Here is a 19,903-nt window from a genome sequence, read left to right on the forward strand (position 1 = left end):
TGGACAGCACTTGGTGTCCAGACTCCCAGCTGTGCAAGGTGCCTGACATCATGCTCATCCGGGGGCAGGAAGGAGCAGTAGGTAATGACGTGGACCTCCAGCTGCATCCGAGGACAGCCCCCGGGGGCAGGTGTGCTTGCCCGGCATGTCTGCAGGGCTGCCGTGGGGCCATGCTTCCCGCCCTCCCTCCACCGCCTCTGCTTTTCAGCTCTTTCCCTTGCTTTTTCTTTTCTTTTTCTGTCCCTTTTACTGAAGAGCCCTTTGTTTTGATTGCTTTACCAAAGAGGTTTCTCCCCAGAAGATGACAGCTCAGCTCTGACCAGGAAAGTTGGACCATGAAGGCCATGAGGAAACAATTTAGAAATGCCTCTCCCAACAGTGGGGTAAACCCCCCCCCAGATTATGTGTTCTAAATGGTGTTTGAATCCCGGAGGTGCCTGCAATGCCCCACAGAGCAGTTCCATGCTTGGGTGCCGAGCATATGGGACTCACTCCGCTCCAAGCTCACGACCGAGATTGCCAGAGGATTCACGGGCAAAGGCCAACTTATCTTTTTAACAGATGTGTTTCTGTCACAGACTAACCACATCTCTATCAAATAAAAGCCACATGAGGGGCCCTGAGCATTGTAGTCGCTTTCCTATGAGCACAACAGATTTTCCAGCTGCAGAGAACATCTGGAAGAGCCCTTCGTCCCACTGGGGGCCGGGAGCTCCCCATCTCTATCAGCAGGAGCTCTTTTCTTTGCAGCTCACTGGCAAACCAGCTGAGTGAGATGTGCTAGAAGAGTGCTGTAAGAAAACCCATGTTTTTGGAGTCACCGTGCTCCAAAATAGGGCATAATGGGACACTGAGGATTAGAAAGAGGTTTGTGGGAAGGTTGGTAGGAGATGTTTGTTACCTTCTGGGCTGTAGAACAAGCTGGAAGTGTTACATGGGGGGCTGCATAAGTACATGGAAAATTTAATTACGGGTTACTAGTGGGAAACCACATCAGGCTGGGGTGAAATGGCTCGTGCTGTTCTTGCTCAGGTACCACCGCAGGAGATGGATACAGGGCTGGAATGACTCTTGGTCTGAAACAGTGTGTCCATCCTTGAGTTATACCAATCGGTTGTGAGAGCCTCTATTGATCATTAGAGACCATGTCCCGTAAGAGAAAGTTTTTGTGTTTCGAGCCCTGTTTGGGGCTGCTTTGCGCTGCTGGCCGCTGAGCTCCCGCATGACGTCAGGGCCAGCGGGACTCCTTTTGACAAACCCCAGGAATTTTTCCTCCGCGAGGAAGGAGGCAAACCCACAGTCCAACTCCCATCTGATCCTCCTCCTCCTGCTGCTTTGGGAGTCCAGCTGAACCATGACTCAGAAGACCCAAAAAAGAACCTTTTCTCCCCAGCGTAGTCAGTGGACGGAGCTGTGCACCTACAAAGGGTGATTCAGAGCATCTCAGATGTCTGAAGTTCTTTGATTTTTGGAAAATCTTCCTAAATTGTCTGAAATCGTAAAGCTTCCTATGGCTGCCTAAATTATCTATGACTATGAGCATAGGAGGGAGAAATACGAACTGTGTCGCTTGTTAGTGACAGAATAAGATGGAAATTTCATGATTCCTCCTTACGCAATGTGGAATAGCAACTTTCCTGGCTTTTAGACGGATTTGAATGTATAGAATAACCAAAAAGGATAAAAATTGTGAAGGCAGAAACTGTTTCTGTCCTCTCAGGCATTAATGCTGTCAAGCAGGAAGAAACTACCCAGAGTAAAGAAGAGTGTAATCTCATCATCACAAGCCAGAAGAACTGTGAGAATTCTAATAAAGTGAAATCGCTCTGGTTTGCAGCCAAAACACTGTGAAGTGGAGGGTAGGAGGGCTTTGTGAAGGGTATGCAGGCTTAGACAGCTGGGAGTTGTATTATGACGCTCAAAAAGCTTTTCGCAACCACGTCTTTCTTTGTCCAGCCCTTGAGTCGTGGCGTAACACCACACTTGTTCCAGGATTTTGGAACAGCAGCAATGATTTCTTTTTTTAATTCCTGGACTCTGACATCGTCTGGCGATTGTTGGTAAAAAAGTATGACTTTCAGAAAAATGCAGCTATGCAGACTAATTGTTTTTCCATTTGCTTCTCTGCTCATTGAGAGGCAGCGCTAGCGCAGCAGCACCCGGACCTGGCTGAGACTGCAAGCACTTCCGCAGGACAAACCAGTATTTTTCCTTCAAGTCCATGAAAAAGAAAGCCTTTAGTAACCTGAACTAATTGTAGCTGTCTGGCTTCATGCAATCTGTCTATCATACTTCTGCCCATTACCATCCCCATTTGAAATACTGTCTTTCCTAACTGTATTACAATATAGATCATAAAGAGTATGTACGCGTTATAAACTAAATTAAAATTCAAACAAGCACTAAAGGACTTCTAACGATGACACCTGAAATGTTTTTGAAGACTGTAGCATAGTGGATTACATATGTAATGTAATGCAATGACATATGTAAATGTAATCCACTGTTCCTGACCCATTTCATTTCTATACATTGCATACGTTAATATTCTGAATTAAAAGAAACTTGAACTTTCACAACTGATTCATCTGTCTTTTCTGAATCATTAATCCTGAATCTCTTTCTTTTACCAGAAACGGACATCAGGTCTGTCCAACAGACAGCTTAGGTGTGCGTAAGCAAGTTTAGCAGAATGAGGCAAGTCTGAATCTAGTCTGAAAGCCATGCAAATATTCCTACTCTCATTCCTGATGGGAAACCGTATTTCACTGGTATTTATGTGGCATCTGTGCAGTCATCCCACATGCTGAAATAGAATAATCTATAACTCCTTCTTCATAAGCTTAAATCCCTAAACAAAATACCAAGGACTGGCTAACTTTTGAAACTGATGATAGAGTAAAAAAAAAAATTCCTTTGGTAGATCATCAGTTTAAATGCAGGAGAAGCCATTAGAGACCTGAAGTAATTTATCTCCAGACACCATTATACAGTCTGTCTCTGTGCAGTTCTCCAGGTTAGTTGTCTACATGAGCACCGTCTATGTGAACATGTACTATTAGGATGGGACAATCCTGCAAAGTTTTGGCAACTGAATTTCTTTTCACAAGCACAGTTTTGCGTTGCACTCCTGACACAAATACAACAGCAGAACTCGGGACGTTGTCTGAAGAGACCAAATCTCAACGTTGGCTGCTAGCCAATCTGCAGGAGTCGGCAAAAGATCTGTGTGGAAGATGTGTGCCATGGAAAAAGTAATACAAGCAACTGAGACCCTTGGATTTTTTTGCAGTTCCCTTCCCATCATAAAAAGGATTGAAAAAAAGAAAAGGGAAATGTAGAAAGACAAGGATGACAAAAAATACAGAACGGCTGCTACAGAAGGAGAGATATAATATGATATAATATAATAAAATTAATATATAATTAATATAATGTAGTTTGGAAGAGAGCAGGCTGGTGGGAGAAACAGGCTCATAGGAAAACTCAAGCTGGAAGGGACCTCAGGAGGTCTCTGGTCCAACCTCTGGCTCAAAGCAGGTCAGCTCTGGGGTCAGCCCAGGTTGCCCAGGGCTTGATCCATGACGCAGATATGACCGGATGGCGTTTGGAAGGTGACTAGCGCTGGAGTAGTCACTGTTTCTCACTGCTCAGCTTGAGAGCTATTCAAATTATCTGATGCAATTTTAAAACAAAAGGATTACTTTTTCCACACAACTTATAAAACTACACAACATTTTGCCACAGTATACTGGCAAAGCCTAAAGTATAAATAGATTTAATAATTAGTCAGATTAATGGAAGAGGGGTCATTCATTGATTAGTAACCATAATAGATGCAAGTCAATATGGTCACCCTTATACTATGGCGCTTGGCTCATGCGTCCCTCAATGCGCCAGCAAAACCAGCCACACAAGTGACAGCAAAACGTCAACCCTGGGATGTGAACAAAGGAAAAATCCTGCTATTAAGATTTGGTGGCATAGATGAAAAACCAACAAACTTAAGTGCCTGCAACATCAGCTATTCTGATCTCCTAAAAGCCGTTTTCAAGGCAGAGAAGAGCTAACACTGCCACCACGCCTGCGCTGTGCAGGGCTTTCATTTTGCAAGGACGCTTGTCTTCTTGTTTGCAAACAGCCCCTCCCTGGATGAGAACAGCCCCCAGCACCATACTCCAGGGAAAGTCCATTTTATGCCACCAAGTTATTAGAGAACTCGCATTAGCTCACGCATTAGCTCACACAAAACTTTAAGAAATTCATATTTTTAAGGGCTTAACGTGTTCACAAAAGTATTGTTTATGGTGACGGGCTATAAAACTGTGCAATAACCTGCCAAGGGAAATTTCAGAAATATTCTCATCTGAGTCATCTCCATAGAGGTCATGAAATGGAGAAAGCCTTTGAAATGAATTTCTGGTTTCTGGGATGGAAAAATCGACCAACACTCTGCCACACAGACGCACACCAATAGCCAAATAAGATCTTTCCCATCGCTTACTATTGTTTTTCTGTCGTTGTCACAGAACCGCACTATTGACTCAGGCTTGTACAGCCAAGAGACAAGACTGCCACATACGGCTCGTCCAAACTCAGCATTTCCAATTTGCAGAGAATTTCAACATTTTCAACTTGCATTCATCTTGGGTTTGTTGCAATTCAAAGAAAAATAGGCTTTCAAGATTTCCCGTAGAGTAGAAATTCTGTTAAAAGTGCTTTCAGAAATACCAACATCAGGAATAATACAAGAAATAATAGTGGCCGGGATCAGTAGCTGTTGAAAGATGTATTTCGTCATCTTGTTGCTGTCGTCATGAAGTAATGATGCAACTCTACGCTCTCTCATAACAAGACTTGCTACAAAAAAAATTACTTCATTTAAATTCCTATTCACGTTCATGTGTCCACCTACAACTCACAAGGACAAAGTGAGATTTAGGAAGCTGTTCTAACATTGATCAAGAAACTGTATATTTTTACATACAGTTTAACATTACACAGCATCTGTATCTCACAGGTCTCCTGATTAGAGTATATTTCAAGTTTTGAAAGATAGTGAGCCATCTTCTGATAGCCCCCCAGCCTAACAGATATCAAAGGGTAAACAAAACCATCCAATTTCCAGTATTTACCTGGTTAACTGTGACATGGAAATTAATTCAATTCTCTGTATCTGAGACGCTAGCAGAAATGAGTGCCTAGGAGTAGATGAAAACATACGAATTTTCTGTCCAAGCACCACATACTCAAAAACTCTAGGAACCAAAATAAAATGTTTGTAGGAACTCACTCCTCCTAGAGTTGGAAGGTAACAGAGCGCAGAAAATCCTTTAATCCTTTAATCTGTTCAATGCTTGAGCACATCCTTCTTGAACATACCTTCTTTCAATACAATGGAAATAAAAATACCACACACCAAGTAGCAGCACAGGACTGTTTACCTTGAAAAGGAACTTTGCAAAGCCATGAACTATTATCTTCTGTTCCCCTCAGGTTTTTGGCACATATCTAGTGACTCAGAGATTATGTATGTAAACATGGATTAATCCATTATACCAGAGTGTATGCAAGTAATGTCTCTTTTTCTCTAATTTGCCATTAAACGCAGCATGTAAAGGTCACCATGGCCCTAGAAAAAATGTCCAGGGATCTGCCCAGGCCCACAGAATATCAACAGCGTCATGTAATCGTATCAGAGTTAAACTCTGCCTTCTAGAATAAACACTTTTAAAAACTTTTTTTTTCATGTGTAAACAAAGTTTGCTATGTTTCTTCACTTCTATAAACATTAATGGCAGCTATAAATACTCTCTCCTGGCAACTCATGATTCAGTAGCACTACTTATAAGTGAACACTCATCCAAATATCATCTTGAATATTTGACAGGGTTAATAGCCAGGTAAGACGCTGAAGACACTGTGCTTTCCTAGTACGACGAGAAAACAGAAGTTCAAGTGTCACAATGTGCTCTTAGAACTAAACCCAGAAGGAAACCTCTGCCTTTACACCTTTTCTCTCTTCAAAACCGAAAGCAGATTCTCACAAAAATAGGAAGTGTGGTTTGGGGATGCGGTAATCCGTGGCAGCCTTGTCTAGACTGAGCTCCAAACCCAGAAGGCAGCAGACAGAGCTGGGAGCAGGGACAGGCTACAAGGGAGGGACGTGGAAACATGGCCCAGGCCTGCAGGGATGGCATCAGGAAGGCCACAGCTCACCTCAAGCTGAGACTTGCGGGGGATGCCAAGGGCAGTGAGAAGAGTTTCTACACCTACATGGGCAGTAAAAGGCTGAATGAGGAAAATGTGGGCCTGCTGCTGGGTGGTGTAGATGATTTAGTGCCAGTTGATGCAGATGGGGATGAGGTATACAATGCCTCCTTTGTCTCGCTGTTCACCGGGAAGGTCTGCCAGGCTCCTGAGCTTAGAGACAAGAGTTCAAGGAGGAGAGGATCTACCAGTGATGGAAGAGAATCAAGTCAGGGTCTCTTGAGAAATCTTAGCCCATACAAGTCCATGGGACCTGATGGATGGCATCCACTGGTGCTGAGAGTGTTGGCTGGTATCCTTGCAAGACCAGTCTATCATTTTTGAAAGATCACGGAGATCAGGGAAGGACCCAGATGACTGAAAAGGCAAATGTTTCTCCCAGTATATGTTATATCCTTCTGCAAAAAGGGAAAGGAGGATGGGGAAAGTAAAGGCCGGTCATCCTCTCTTCAGTCCCTGGAAAGCCATGGATGGAGCCTCCTGGAGCACGTTTCTGAGCGCGCAGGGGAGAACAAGGTGACTGGGAACAGTATGGCCTGACCAAGGGTGAGTTATGCCTGACCAACCTGGTTGCCTCCTATGATGAAATGCTTACATCTGTGAATGCAGGGAGGGGTGTGAACGTTATCTGTCCTAAAGGGTCCTGCGATGGGGTGCCACGGGGGTCCATCCTGGGACCTGTCCTCTTTAATATCTGTTTCAGTGACCTGAAAGAGGAGTCAGAGCACTCAGCTCACAGAGTCTGGAGGTGTTCAAGGAACGTGTGGACATGGCACTGCGGGACATGGTTTAGTGGGCATGATGGTGTTGGACTTGATGATCTTACAGGTCTTTTCCAACCTTAATGATTCTGTGATTCTGTGATATGGCTGCACTGTACCACAGCTGGCCCCAGCATGGGCAGCCTGACCCTTGAAGGAGGGAAACATTTCACTCAAGGCCCTGAAAACTGAACCTGCCCAGGTTGATCCTGGGAACACCTGTCCTCAAGTGGCAGCAGGAGGTAGTAAGAGAGATCAGCACAATGAGTCCTCAACCCCCATCTCTCTTCTTCTGCACAACAGGTGAAGGATCCATCCATGAATAACCTAGCTGCTCATGACTCCAAAGTAGGCTCAGATTGCAATTCAGAGGTGAGTTAATACCATCTGATGTTTAAGTTGTTGCAGTCTAATTCCAGAATTCGTGTCAAATGGCTTCAGCTAAAATACTTCCAGAACATCACCCACTTGTGCCTAGCTCAGCACTGAACACATTCTGGATTTCATTGTGAAGTGTGCCATTGTGAAAGTTACTCCTTTTTATTTTAAAGAACAAAAAGTCCTAAGGTTAAAGTTGAAGATTTGAGGTCCAAAGTGTTTCAATCATACTCAGTCGTGCTGATGTTAAACCTGAAAAATGCTTTTCAGATTGACCTGAAACTTTTTCCAACTTTGAAGAAATCCATACATCTTACAGCTATGCTGATAAACACGTTCCCAGTGGCAACATCCTGAAGACTCTGAAACACCCACATTAGCAAAGCTGCCCAGCAGTCTTAAATGTTACTCCAATTCAAAGCGACTAACTAATTTAAAGAAAATACAGTCTTACTCTTGGCTGTGCAATTTCAAATATATAGTTCAAGTGACTTAGTTGATTTTAAAAAAGGATTCAAACAGACCCGAAACTTCACCAACTCTTTCACAATTTGCTTAAGCAATATGTCAGCATTAAAAAAAGTTGCTGTCAGAAGAATGAATTTTACTTCAATTTTGTTGCCTTGAGCGGTATGTCGCAATGTGTTTCACTCTATAACACTTCCTATTACAGTAGCTAGTGCAAGTCACTTCCATTTTGTTTATGCTGTGCATAACCAACATTTTTCATACATAATAATTCTACAAATGGCATTGAAAACAGGTGGATTTCAGTTTATTCTTTGAACAGTTACTGACAACAATAAAACTGACCATAAAAAAGAGTAAATAAAAATACTTTGATCAGCTCCATGGTCGTAGGGAATCTTTTTTCTTTTACATCCTGCCTAGGGAAGGGGGAAAAAAGATTTAATTCAAGTGGTTTTCCTTGAAGACTTTAGCAAGGACAATAGGAATAATGTAATGCAGTTACGGCCTCTGAATCTGCAGCTTCCTTAAAATAAACTAGATCTCTACAAAGAACTTGATCTTGAAAAGAAGCTCAGAAAAAAGAAAAAAAAGAGTATTGTCTCAAGAAGGAAAAGTTCAGCCTGTAGGTCCTATTGCCTGCCACAGAGAGGAAAGCCCACATTCACAAAGCAGATCCTGACACGCTTCCCAACTCTCTTACCAACCATCGATGCACCCACCAGGACCTGGCTCTGGGATTATCTCGGGGGGCTTTCTTTATATTCCTGTACAAAACACATCGCAGAACATTTTAGTACATAATTTTAGCTTCCTAAAAATCTTCTTAATCTACTTAAGAGACCAGCAGAGCAATGACAATGGATATGGGGCCAAAACATGTCATGACTCAAATCTGAGCAAGGATTATCAGCAAAGGAATTGATTTTAGAAGCAGATGTTACAATGGCGATTTGGAGGGAGTGACCGACCCTCACTGCTCATTCTGGGCAGGAGGAAGGTGCAACATGTCACACGTGCTCACATTGCCCAGCGAGGTTGTGCCATCTCCATCCTTGGCGGTTGTCAAGACCCAACTGGATCAAGCCCTGAGCAATCTGGTCTGACCCCAGAGCTGACCCGCTTTGAGCGGGAGGTCGGACAGGGACCTGCTGAGGTCACCTCCAGCCTGAGTTATCCTATGACCCTATGTCATAGAAGTGGTACTTTCTGCATATATCAGTCAGCAAACATAGTATGTCACTGAGCTTTGACATAATTTTTAAGACTTCCTGCAGTTATGCAAAGGTATTTCACTGCAGGAGATATGATCCATGAGATGTAAGTAGGATCATCAAGCTGACCACATGAACAGTTTCCTCACACTTACTTACACAACCGGTGACTTAGCAAAGAATTACGCACTATAAGTTCTTTCATCTTCATGAACAAAATACCCATATTCTTGGATTTACTGTATTTTTCCCATGACAAAATGCAGTCACTGTTTAGATGTGTTAACCTATGCCGCAATACTAAGTCCATTACTCTTGGTCATGCAGTTATTAGTGTTGTGTTAATTGTGCATCCATTTTCATTGTAATTTAGAAAAACAAATAGCTGTATAAAGGTCAAATCCTGTTTTGCAGCAGGCAACAGCTCTGATCCAAACAGTGACACTTGTTTCCATTGTTATAAATAGCTTTGTACAGGAATGTTATCTGGGGAAGCCTTTAAAGATCATGGAGAAAAAGGAATACTGAAATTGCAACCCAAAGAGTTCCTCTGCTCTCTGAGAGCAGGAAGAGCAGCCCCACGTTGACCATTGCAAAATGTCCATCTACCTTGACAGGGGCAACACCACAGGTGAGCAACCCTGTGATGAAACCTGTGCAAGATCCTTCACCCACCTCAGGGTTGGCGCTCAGCCCTAAACCCATGCAGAAATGCTCAATACTCAACGTTACCGTTGCAGTTTGTGGGTATTTTTGTAAAGTTATTAAATTCCTCCTCACTGCGAGGCTCGCTATTTCATTGCAAATAGCAAACTCATTCTCCCTGTTAGAAGTGAGCAGAGGAGAGACAACCATGACATGTCTTACGCAGAATGATCACCGAAACAGGGGAGAGCTGCTGAGTGACAGCAGCTTCTGGCTCACACGTGCGCCGCTCGAGTTTATGCATACACACCACGAAAAGATTAGATATGCCAGTATTACAAGTCACATTTGCTCTGGCTGAGGGTAGCTACGCTTGATTGTTTTGATTTTACGATCCGCTGCATTTTACAGCTTAGGAGTTTCCTGTTCTTACTAAATCATATTATAATTTCAAGGATGCTCTACTCCCTTAGCCCTCACGATTTCATAATAGACATTGGCTTTGCAATAGCTAAATCCGTGGATAGAAAAAAATATTTTGGTTCAATGCTTGAGAAATCAAGATTTGTTGCATACCATGTTGTATGCTGGCACGTGCACGTGGGTCCCCGACAGCGGCATTGCAACAGCCGGAGAAGGGAGGAATTGCAGTCTCTGGGTTCCTGCAGCCAGTGTCTGTGTAGAAAGTGTGCGTGTGTTTGTGTGATCCACCTCAGCAGCTGACAGCGGAGGCGGTTTTGCCCAACACAAGCGAAAACCTGCAGAAATCTATCCAAAAGAGTGACATTTGTGGACGTCTGAGACATCAGGTTGGCTCTGACAGGCAGTGGGAAGGAGGCAGCACTCTCTGCTTCATCTCAGCTGTGTTTTCCCTTCCACATGTGATGGTTATGATCAGCCTGCATCTTCACTCAGAGGAAATGCATTAAGGCATGGCTCGGATACAAGAACAGAGGGGAAAGTTTGCCACGGTGCCACACAGAGCTATATTTAGCTCCCCTGTGCGCGAGGACAAAGGGGACTGCTTGAAATTTCAGATGGAAACATGGCAGCTAGCACGGGGCTGGTCAGGTGTGCTGCGGTTTGGGAGAAAAGAGGAAAACAGCACCAACAAGCAAGCTTTGACAAGGTGATGCACTGCTCTTCTGAGAGGAGTGCGAGCTGAAATAAGTGTTTGCTCTCACTGAGCTCCATCACCCGCTGCAAACACCTTTTGAAAGGGGGTGCCCACACTACGCCCAAAAGTGCCACTGAGGCCCAGAAATTCTTGCACCCTTTTTTCTTTGCTATGAAAAGCTCCTTTGATCGAGATCATAGGCTTAAAACAGACAGACCAGATCAGCAGAACTTGATGAAACTTGACTCCAGCCCCACCGAGGCTCACGAGCAGTCATATCAAGCCCACATGGGGTTGTTATCAAGCTCAAGTTATTCAAGAGAACAAGTTATTTAACTATGCTGGTTTGCATCACATCCCTCACTCAGATCCTTTCTAATAAAATGCCAGAAGTATTTTCTTGTTGATGAACACGCTGTTCTGAACCCTGCAATTGCACTTATTTTGGTTTTCAGCTTTTTTGATAAGATACGTAGAAGTGTTACATAAAACCCAAATCTTTCAATAGGTCCTTCGTATTATTCAGTAAAGTTAGTGGATAAGTTTGTTCCTAGAGGCAAGGCGTGAGACATTAAAAGCTATTCTTCCCTAATATCTGTATTTCAATAAAGTTATTCATATCATTAAATGTTGAACATGCACAGCAAGTTCTGCACTAAGTAAAAGTGCGATAAACCATTTCCCCTATCTCTGTTCTTAACCAGAGCAGACAGTATAGAGCAATGCAAGTTATTTGGACCTTTTCAGCAATTTTTGTACCTGTGTGTTTGCTGGTGCTTGACAATCAAATACGTTAATGTTTGACCGAGCCTGTGTCACTTCAATTTTCCTAATACGTTATATAGAAAGAATCGCAATAGGCTGGGTTTATTATGAAAATCTTCGCTGTTTCTTAATGCAGGTTAGGATCAGCTTTTAAATACGCTCCACTGTGAATCTGAATATAAAAGAGCCAACCAGTACTCTGAATGGAAATCACTGAATAACCAACAGGGTTTAAAGACCCCCAACCCTCTCCATGTGTTATATACTATAGTTCGCCGTTATACAGAGTAAACTTATTCTCTTTATTCAGCAGGTTATGGGAAGTAATAATAAATACCTGACCATTTGCAGTATCTGGGACTGCAGGACAGTGATCAACAGGCAGGCGAAAGCTTCCTGAAATCAACTGGCTAATGCAGATTTTTACCAGGATTTTAGCAGGAGAGCCAAATCTCTCTATTCATCATCTCTGCTCTCATCAAGCAGGAGTTAAAGGTAACATTTTTATCATTTCGGGGAAATACAAACAGTTCCTGGACACACCGACTGTGTGTGAGCAGTGACTAGAAAAAGGGGAACCCCTAAATTTCTTTGACCTACAGGCAGAGAGGGGTTTTTTTTAGCCCGCCAAAGGGCTGATGCAAGATGCCTGAATCACGCTGGCGCTGCCAGTGCTCTGTTACTCTGCTATGCAAGGCACTGCTACATGCCTGCACACTCACAGGGGCATTTGCCGGGGCCGTCTGGGTTTTGCAAGCCTGCCTTACTCTTGTCAAGGAGAGGAAACAGCTGCTTTCATTCACCCTTTAACCTGCTGAGCGTGGGGACATGGGGCAGGGGCGGGGGAAGCAAGCGGAGGCTGTCAGGCTTTGCTGGGCAGAAAGCACCGTCGTGGGATGGCACGCAAAGGCAGGACATCGGGAGCGGCACAGGCATTGACAGCAACCGCTTCCTCAGGCTATTGTATGGTCTATGCTATAGACTACTTGAAAAGAGCCCCCTTGTCTAAGAGACAAAGAGGCCGCTCACAGGGCAACCTGGGGACTGATCCTGGCTGAAGAAGCCACAGACTAACCTTGTGCAATGGGAGACCCAACTGGAGAGGCTGTTTTTGACACAGAACCTCAGATCAGCCTCCTACAGGACCCTCAAAGTTGAAATCCTCACGTATTTCCTTGAAAAGTGAGCACCAAGCCACGTTACAAAGGTTATTTCCAAAAGGGTCTAGTAAATGCCTTTTATTTAAGCCTTGTGTTTGAGAGAGCACCAAGATAGAGCGTGTCTGAAGGGGAAAGGTGCTTGTCAGCAAGTCAGATACCTCTAGCACTACTGAATTTGTCACCAAGCCGGTCACTGTACGGACCAGCAGCAGTCAGCGGAAGCCGTTGTGCGGAGACCCCACATAGACTCTGTGGAAATTTTCCATGCTTTGGAGTATTGTTTCCCGAAGGCTGATGCAGCTGAAGTGGTGTTTTCTGAAAGTCAATCAACATGAAACCTTTTGCACTGGCTCAGTAGAAAAGTCATCAAGAAGAGATGTTCCCACTGGGAATGGGAGAGTCCAAACGACATCCGCTCGTCTCCTTGTATGGGCACTGTGGGAACAGTCCTCACCGGGGACAAGAAGTTTCACCCTTTTTTCCCCAATTTGCAGACATTTTTCATATGAGAAAAATTCTCATGTGTGACTGTCACCACAAAACTTTGTATAAGATATTGATGTCGTAATCCTATGCTTTACCTCAAGCTTAACCCAAAACTTCTGGAAGTTTACTGTAACTGCAGTGGTGGGGAAGCGGATACACCTTAGCTGACATGTTGCCAAGAAGAAGGGGAAAACCACTATTAGCAAGTGGAGGATAATTGTTGGGAACTGCCGCAGTTCATGCAAATTTTTTCCAATAGGAAAATCATCCCATTATAGGAAAGGTCTTTTAAAACATTCACCGAGCCTGAACTCTGACACAGAAGTTATGGTGTGTGGTCCCAGGGGAAAAGTCCAATATCAGTCTGATTTTTAATCCCCAGAGGAGCCTTTTTTCTTAGTCTTCCTTCAAATGGAGACTGGGTTTAGGGATGGGACATGCATACCAGCCGTCCACATCCACCTCTCCTGCTATGGCACAGACAGGACACCCCACGGTTTCTCTACATCTGGGTCCACCCCCACCATCCTGTCCTTCCAGCAGCTCTCTTCACTGAGCTAAAAGTTGTTTTTCTCAAGCAAAATGTGAATTATTCCGCTGTCAACATGCAAGTGAAAATAAGGTGTGTAAAGGTAATGATTAATAAACATAAAAAACCCACAAAGATGACCATTTACCTGGGCTGCTGTCTTTCTGGTAAAATTCAGACTAAAAGCTAGATTGAGAACTTTTCAAAATGAACTAAAATAAAGATATGTCGAATCAATGCATTTTTTTATTGTAGAGAAGAGGTTTGCTCGCTGCGATTTCTAGTAAGTAGGCTTTTTGGCTACAATCTGGGCTTACACCACACACAGAGACACATGCATTCCTATCAACAAGTGACAACACATTCAGCACATTAGAAAAGCATTTGACTCAAAACTTTACAGCCAAATGCGGATTTCAGCCAGCAACAGCTCCCCATTGCTGACACCTACAACGGTTGGGGAAGGACATCATTAAACTAAAGAAAGCGCTTTGGGTTTCCGCATCAGTCTGCCTTCAAACTCCTTATTCAAACTGTTCCAAAGTTAGATAATATGAGCCAATCAAATAAAAAGAGGGTTTGTACATTTATGGAGCACTATACAAGAAGAAATTTGCCGCTACGTAATATCAGCACTGTTGAATAAGACCATTGCATTGCCAATCACCCATGACAAGTGCCACACAGAATTTCACCCCTCCTGGACTAGACCAGAAAAAAACAAGTCTGGCAGTTCAAATAACTCCATTTACATTCCTATTATCCCTCTCTTCCAGGATTGGAAGCAGGTGAGGAAGAAAGTCACCATTTAGTGACTTTTACTTTCCAATACCACCAGCAATTTCTGGGTTGTCTCTGTCTAACATTGTACATCTGAAACTCCCTCAGCTCCTCAGGCAGATGCTTTCATAGGGCAAACCTATTTCTACTCATTTTCACCCTCTCAGAGAAGAAAAAAGCTTCCTTCCATCGGTGCTCCTACATGCATCAGCAGAAAATGAAGTTATCCATCACTGCAGGCATTTGTAGAGCTAAGACTATTATCCCTGCAGGCCTAGTTGACTATTTAATAATGCTGGCTTTTTAAAATCTTTTAAATTCAGTCCTTCATTCTAAAGCTCAAACTTGGAGGCATGAAGATATATGGTGACTCCAAAGCCATACGGAAAAAAAAAACCCAAGATATAGAGTAAATTTATTTGCAGACCAAAACTACTCAGGGTGGAATTTATGGTCAGTAATTTTTCAGAACAAGACCGAGCATCTGAAGTCTGAACTCCCTTTCACAGAGCGTGGGTTTTGGGGTAAAATGCTCAGGTGTAGTGGTCACAGACCCCCCAACCTTGTGATTGTCCTGCAACATCCATCCTCCAGTTAGCTGGCCTTCTTGCAGATATCAACATCTTCCAGCCATGCTGAAATAGAAGACAATAAATATCAGGTAGCATGACCCAATTTCCTAACAGCTGGCATAGACAAGTGGCCAGAGCAATGAAAACCTGAAGACCTCTCTAATTACGTGATTTGATTCATATACTACATGCGCATTGTGTGCTGAAGAAAAAACTTCAGTGCTTCTGAGACATTCATCCATCATCTACCTGTTAATCCAAACAGGATTGTCAGGCTGTACCAACTGCACTTCCTCGGTCCTAAATTGCTCAACTTGTGCTAGATTTAAACAGTGACTCAAAAGGTAGACAATGACGACTTAGATGCTGAAAACCTGCAAATGGGGAGAGGTCAAATGATCCTACACCTGAGTGCTCTTATCTGGCTGTGGACAGGGTGGCTCAACCTGGCAAAGCCTCAAAACAGCAAGGTAGTTTGGGTGGGTAGAGCATGGAAAAAGCTCATGGGAGATGAAACACCAGTCACACCTACACAGAAACTGACTTGCCACAAGCCTTCACTGTCCAAATTGATTCAAAGCTTCCTGCACCAAACTCTTCAGGGGCTCCAAACTCCCTGGTCTTGGAAAGCCATGGGCAGGAACAAGACCACCCAGTCATTTTCAACCACCGATACTAGCTCTCTTCCAAGAACTGGACACCCTATCTGGTCCAGTTCTAGCTCTCTTCTAGGAACTGGACACCCTAATTCGTACAATCCCAGCTCTATTCCAAGAAATGGACACCCCTAACTGGTCCAATACTACTCCTCTTCCGAGAATTGGACACCCTAACTGGTCAGACTGGAAAGCAGGATGGTTCCCAGCCTCCCAGTCATCACCATGACAGCTTTCCCAAAACCACAGGCTCTGGTCACTGGGATTCCCCGTGGCTCCCTCTCCCAAGGGCAGGTAACCGGGCAGGTTTATACCAAAACCCTGGCTGCTTTGGCCATGAGTCCTTCAGAAATTACATCTTTTCCTGAATTATTTTGGGTGTCAGGAGCTTAACGTCATGCCTCCCTTCTCCATTAAGTATTTCTTCAGTTGAGATGCATCACGGATGCCTGCCTTCTTTCTTCGACAGGACTCTTCACAATTTTTCTAGTTTTTCCTCCAAATTTTTTTCCCTTGAAAGTGGACATACCGTTTCTGAAGATAGCCCCCTATTCCATATTTATATAAAAGGGATTGTTTCCACAACTGCCTTGTGCTGAATGAGAACCAAAATCAGAGGAGGAAGCTGCATGACCTGCAATAGGAAATCTGTGTTGAATAGCTTTGCAGAGTCCAAAAAGCAGCTTGTAACAGTCCAGCTTGTATTTCTGACTGATAAGAAAGAAGATAAACCTGGGCAGGATGTGGTTTCTCTTCACCTCCTCTCAGAAGATATAAACTTTGTAAAATAAAACCCAGAACTCTTACACTAAGGAAAACATCCAAAATCCCCAAGAAATCTAAGGGAAACCCCAAGGAAACAAAGAAAAAAATTAACTTTTTTCTTAATGAGACATTTGGTTAGCAAGTTGTGTGCAACACTCCCACCGTATCTGTCCCTGACTACGTCTGACTCAGAGCAACTTAACTTTCTGAGAGGATTAAGATACGCCTGCCCTCCAAAAAGTGAAACAGAGAAGTCTGCTTCAGGGTTCATCACTTATTTTAATAACAACCACAGTGAAATAACTCTGTAGATGCTAAAATGCAATTTGACTAGTATTATCTCAAATGTGTCATCTGAAAGGAGCAAACCAATGTGAACGATAACCTCATTCACTACCTGTTACCTTTCCTTATTCAATTCAGAGCAGGGTTAAGCTTCTCATCTGTATACATTTAACACGCAGTATGAATGCGTGCAAACGTGACAAATAATCTCATTTAACCCAGGTCAAAAATTATTTTGCAATGATGGATGATTTTGCATTTTACATCTACAAGCATAACTTCAACTCGGTAGAGCCAAACCTTGCATCATGACCAAAAGGCAACATCAAAACCAAAATTTGCAGCTTGGTCAGTGCTGTATCTGCTTGGAGGAGACCTTATTCTCCTCTTCCTGGGATATTAGAGTGCTCTGGAAGCAAATAATTATAATATTGTGTGCAAATGATTTCAGGTGTCTCATTCAACTTCAGAGGGCTAATAAAAACGCAGCAGGGAGGAGAATTACGTGTTATACTAATTGTACTTTCAGGTGATCTAGGAATAGCACGACCGACTATAATCAGGAAGGTGGACAAAAGGTCAAATCCTTCTAGAAAGTTCCCATTACACTCAACGGTTTTTGGATCAGCCTGTTACAAAAAGGAAAGAGGCCTTTAAGAGAAAGCTTTTGTTTTGTTTTTTTAATGAAATCACCTTTTTCTTCTGTATTGCTGGCATTTTCTGTTTCCTGAAAGTGATTTTACCGATTAAACTAAGGGGTAAAATGATAGAGGAAAAAGGAGGAAGACAGACACTGAAACAGGCATAAGGAACACTTCACATTTCCAATTATTTTACACATGTGGAAAAGCATTTTTAAAAAAATCATTCCCATTCCACCTTAAATAAGTCCAGCGAGTCTGATAATAACTTCAAATAAATAAATCAACTTCCTCTCCTTGAAAAATCTGAGGTCAAGCCATCATTTGCTGTTTTACGGTATCCTGAGAACCTTAACCTTTACGCATAAGAGTTCAGGGAGAAAAAAAGGAAATTCATCAAAATATGCAGCATCCAGAAGGAGGAGACTACTTTTCAATGCTCATCAAGTTAAGCATTAGTCTTAATAACATGCACAGAAGAGGAAATTTGGGAGCTGAAATTGCACTTTAGCATTTCAGACTGATATACTTCAAGTTTCTGTTTCAGAGTCACGGGGTTTGGGGGATTCCCTCCCCCCAAACTGAAGGTAGAAGTTGCAGAGTTTGCTTTATCTGTGGGTTTGGGTCCCATTTAAAGCAAGTATTTAAATACAATTATGGACCAAAACCACCTTGTGACAAATCAAACTTATTTTGGTATATCCAGAAAGAGATTTTAATTTTATTTTGTGTAGCCACCAGAACACAGAAATACAACTCACCCAACCCTACTTTAAAGAAGCACAAATAGCAGAGCTCCAACAAGCTGCCTCAATGTGATCTAGATTGGGGCTGTAGAAACAAGCTCTTTTGCTCAGACAGGTCCAGAAGCATGGGGGGGTCCAGGAAGATGGATCAGCTTGCAGGGTCTCTACTGATTGAGAGCCTGTCCAAACCCAATAAAAAACACAATCACTATATAAATACAAGCTGTAACAACCTTACAAAGTTAGATTTACCAAAGAGGACTAACTAGATCACTTTTTTTTCTCAACTACCAGGGGAACACGTGATTTGCAGATTCACACAAGGCACACCATGCATCACCGTTAGCCAGCGAGGTTAGAGACGGACCTTCCCTCACTCCCACAGCCCCACCAAAAATAATGTAGCTGAGACTTCTTTTTTTTCCCCATGACATTTTTATTCCCAGCCCACGGCTGCAGACTCCACCTACGGCCCAAACCAGTGGGAGGCGGACACATCAGAGGACATGCCACGTGCCAGGAACGCAGTGCCATAGGATGGGACGGAGCTGGCGGCATCTAGGACTTCCCAAGCTCCCTACGGAGCTCCACAGGAGCATCATCCCAAATTGATGGAGGACTGCTGCCTGTCAGCCACCAGGCTGCATGTGGCCGGAGAGGGGAGAAAACGTGCCGTCAGAGCGGCAGGAAATAATTAGACGTGAGCTTCGTCATACATCGAAGGTCTGACCGCTCGCGCCTCCAGCGTCAGCCTCAGGCCTCTTGGCCCTATAGGCAAATATGAAGGCAAGGGCTGTGGCTTTTGGCAAATGGTGTGGGGCCAGGCAGGAGGAGGAAGGTGACTGATCAAGGACCCTTCGTCTTAGTTCTGTTAAGATTTAGTTAAGCTATATTTACTGTGTCATTATATTCAGGGGTGGACAGTTTCTCCCATTTAATGTGTATGATAAGAAAGCAAGCTTTTAAAAGGTTAGCAGCATCTCTGATATTTTATCACACTAGAAACTATTATACACATAGCCACTTTGGTTTGCTCTGTGCCTCAAACAGTATTTTTTCCTGAGAGAAAGTTAATTAAAAAGCAATTTAAATGGTAGGGAATTAAGGCAGTTAATTTAACCCACCACAAAGTCAGCCTTCAACCCACAAAAGAGGAATAGCTCCAAGAGCGAGATGTTAAGCTTTACCACGCCTGACTCCAGTTGTTTCAGCCCACATGTAAAATGAGAAAAGTTTGTGTCTCTGTTACCCAGATGCATTGCCAGCTTCTCCATAGGTGACAGGTATTCAGCATGCACTTTTCCTACTCTCCCTCTCTCCTTTCTTCCCCCTGTTTCAAAGAGAAACATCTCAAACCATCTGCTTTCCTAAATGTCTCCTGGCCAGAGAGGCAAAAAGCACATGCTTTCCACCAGTCTTGAATTAAAAGCAGGAGCTTCTTGCCAGAAGGAGCCCCGCAGACAGTGAGATGGATTTCTGCATGGAGAAAGTTGTGAAGTTCAAGCCCTGGGGCAAAACAGATGTTTTTCTTCCAGTGAGCCAAGTTTAGTTATTACAGGCTGCCTTAAATTGTAAGAGAAATGCAGCTCTGTAACCACAGTTTTAAAAGGGTCTCTCTGCAAAGATCTCAAAGCAGCTCCCTGGCAAGCAGAAGTGGCTGCAGTG

The sequence above is a fragment of the Gavia stellata genome, chromosome 10 (genome assembly GCF_030936135.1).
Source record: "Gavia stellata isolate bGavSte3 chromosome 10, bGavSte3.hap2, whole genome shotgun sequence".
Lineage (NCBI taxonomy): Eukaryota > Metazoa > Chordata > Aves > Gaviiformes > Gaviidae > Gavia > Gavia stellata.